This window comes from Anser brachyrhynchus, assembly GCF_964034855.1.
Source record: "Anser brachyrhynchus genome assembly, chromosome: 22".
Lineage (NCBI taxonomy): Eukaryota > Metazoa > Chordata > Aves > Anseriformes > Anatidae > Anser > Anser brachyrhynchus.
The window spans coordinates 140,050-143,226 of NC_137715.1; the positions used below are offsets into that span (position 1 = coordinate 140,050).

General features: G+C 52.4%; 1 long non-coding RNA gene across 1 annotated transcript; it reads right to left on the bottom strand.

The window, feature by feature from the left end:
- Positions 1-342: 342 nt before the first annotated feature.
- LOC308181435 lies at positions 343-1,575 on the bottom strand. The gene is made up of 2 exons (XR_013941461.1): positions 775-1,575; positions 343-660 (listed from the first exon to the last, which is right to left on the bottom strand). It is a non-coding gene; the product is annotated as an uncharacterized lncRNA (long non-coding RNA).
- Positions 1,576-3,177: the final 1,602 nt, after the last annotated feature.

The window sequence follows — 3,177 nt, forward strand, 5'->3', positions numbered from 1 at the left end:
TGCCCAACATCGAGCTGTGCCAAGGGGGGGCGGAAGGAAGAAGCTTTCCGTTTAAGCCTTCAGAGCATCGCTCCATCACTACGTCAATTCACAGCCACCACAGCGTGCCGATGGACATCTTTCTGTGCCAAAAGAAACAAGTGCTTTGTCCTCTTGATATCAAAGGTAGCCACCTATAGTTACGGAACCATGCACAAGACCTTAACTCTGACCAGCAGGGAAACTTAGGACAACTGAGTGCAGACCCTGCCAATTTCTACCAGTTCCAACTGTGCTTTAAGTCTCATTGCAAAGCCTCAGTTAGAAAAAGGATCACCTCGGGGTATCCAACAAGAAGAAGAGTTGTTTTTTTTTTTTGTTTTTTTTTTTTTTTTTAATATACCATAGGACTATGCAGTTCAATCATCAATCATCTTGGAAAGCTCAAGGAGGAGGTCATCCTCATCCTTCCCTGGGTCCAAGTCGAGCTCGGCTTCCAGTATGCCGTCTGAGAGTTCCCAAAGTAGCGTCTCTAAATCCTCGTCTACAGATACGGGCGCGTTGCCTGTGGAACTCAGCCGGCGTGTCCTTGCTTCTTCTAGCTGGGAAGAAGCTGAAGTCGAGCTTGAGAACTCCATTGGCTCCACAGATTCTGCCTGGCTTCCAAGATGTGCTTCAGGTCTTGGCAGAGCAAGGAAGAGAACAATCAGTATATGCCATTTCTTAACGGGAAATCCCTTTTCTGCAAACCGGCTCTTAAAACCGTAGCCAACCCCTCCTGCACTTCAATCTTACCCAGGGATTGTTATTCAATTAACCCAGGGCGACATTTAGAGCCCAATATATTAGCAGGTACATTTTTCAGTTTGGGGGTTTCTCTGTGAAGCCAGAGCACCCGGAGTCTAGCAAAGATGGTTCAATTGTTGTAGCAAGAGGCACTTTGCCACCTTGCTTAATTTTCCTGTAAAAATGTTAAGAAGTCTCCATCTGCAAATATCTGTTTGCTAAGTTAGTCATTTTTCCCACGGCACACTCAGCAGAGTTTGCTCCCCACTACAGGAAGCTGATCTGCAGCCATCACTTCCCTCTGCTCTCCCTGCACTCTTGTCACCTTGTATGTTTGTTCGGGTGGCATTCTTGAGGACCAAAAGGCAGAGGACACTACTCATCATTTATCACCTCACGAGGAAGTAGGAGAACTTCACCTCATCCTCATTTAGGTATTCAGACAGAGCAAGAAGTCACTGGAAAGCTGTACCGACTTGCAGCATTTAAAGAAAGTAAGTCTAATTAAGCATTCCTGCTAGCTGCTAGAAAGTCATTTCACGTGACTTATTCCTCTGATGGATTTGGGCTTTAATTATCTCAGAACCCTCCTTTTTTCCCCACGTGTGACAGAACTTATGTTTCACTGGGGATATACACCGATTGAGAAAAAGAACAAGTTGTGGTCATCACCTGTTTTGGGGATTTTCTTCAAGTCTGGTGGCTGGGACGTGCTCCAGCGTGGCTGGAACAGCCTAGAAAGCAGCAAAACAGCATTTAGGACTCATGGGTAAAAGATTCCTTACTAGCTTTTTCCTCCATGCTGCTTCTCCTCTGGCACCAGAGTTCACTGGCACCAGTGGGGATGCAGTGCAGTGACTCCAGAGAGTGCAATGGCAGTAGTGGGGATGCAGTGCAGTGAGTCCAGAGAGTGCACTGGCACCACTGGGGATGCAGTGCAGTGAGTCCAGAGAGTGCACTGGCACCACTGGGGATGCAGTGCAGTGAGTCCAGAGAGTGCACTGGCACCACTAGGGATGCAGTGCAGTGACTCCAGAAAGTGCACTGGCACTACTGGGGATGCAGTGCAGTGAGTCCAGAGAGTGCACTGGCACCAGTGGGGATGCAGTGCAGTGAGTCCAGAGAGTGCACTGGCACCACCGGGGATGCACTGCAGTGAGTCCAGAGACTGCACAGGCACCAGTGGGGATGCAGTGTAGTGAGTCCAGAGAGTGCACTGGCACCAGTGGGGTTGCAGTGCAGTGAGTCCAGAGAGTGCACTGGCACCAGTGGGGATGCAGTGCAGTGAGTGCAGAGAGTGCACTGGCACCACTTCGGATCAGTGCAGTGACTCTAGAGAGTGCACTGGCACCAGTGGGGTTGGAGTGTAGTGACTCTAGAGAGTGCACTGGCACCAGTGGGGATGCAGTGCAGTGAGTCCAGAGAGTGCACTGGCACCACTAGGGAGGCAGTGCAGTGACTGCAGAAAGTGCACTGGCACTACTGGGGATGCAGTGCAGTGAGTCCAGAGAGTGCACTGGCACCACTAGGGATGCAGTGCAGTGAGTCCAGAGAGTGCACTGGCACCAGTGGGGATGCAGTGCAGTGACCCCAGAGAGTGCACTGGCACCACCGGGGATGCAGTGTAGTGAGTCCAGAGAGTGCACTGGCACCAGTGGGGTTGCAGTGCAGTGAGTCCAGAGAGTGCACTGGCACCAGTGGGGATGCACTGCAGTGAGTCCAGAGAGTGCACTGGCACCACTGGGGATGCAGTGCAGTGACTCCAAAGAGTGTACTGGCACCAGTGGGGATGCAGTGCAGTGACTCCAGAGAGTGCACTGGCACCACTAGGGATGCAGTGCAGTGACTCCAGAAAGTGCACTGGCACTACTGGGGATGCAGTGCAGTGAGTCCAGAGAGTGCACTGGCACCAGTGGGGATGCAGTGCAGTGACTCCAGAGAGTGCACTGGCACCAGTGGGGATGCAGTGCAGTGAGTCCTGAGAGTGCACTGGCACCAGAGGGGATGCAGTGTAGTGAGTCCAGAGAGTGCACTGGCACCGGTGGGGTTGCAGTGCAGTGAGTCCAGAGAGTGCACTGGCACCAGTGGGGATGCAGTGCAGTGAGTCCAGAGAGTGCACTGGTACCAGTGGGGATGCAGTGCAGTGAGTCCAGAGAGTGCACTGGCACCACTGCGGATCAGTGCAGTGACTCTAGAGAGTGCACTGGCACCAGTGGGGTTGGAGTGCAGTGACTCTAGAGATTCACTGGCACCAGAGGAGATGCAGTGTAGTGAGTCCTGAGAGTGCACTGGCACCAGTGGGGATGCAGTGCAGTGAGTGCAGAGAGTGCACTGGCACCAGTGGGGATGCAGTGCAGTGAGTCCAGAGAGTGCACTGGCACCACTGGGGATGCAGTGCAGTGAGTCCTTATA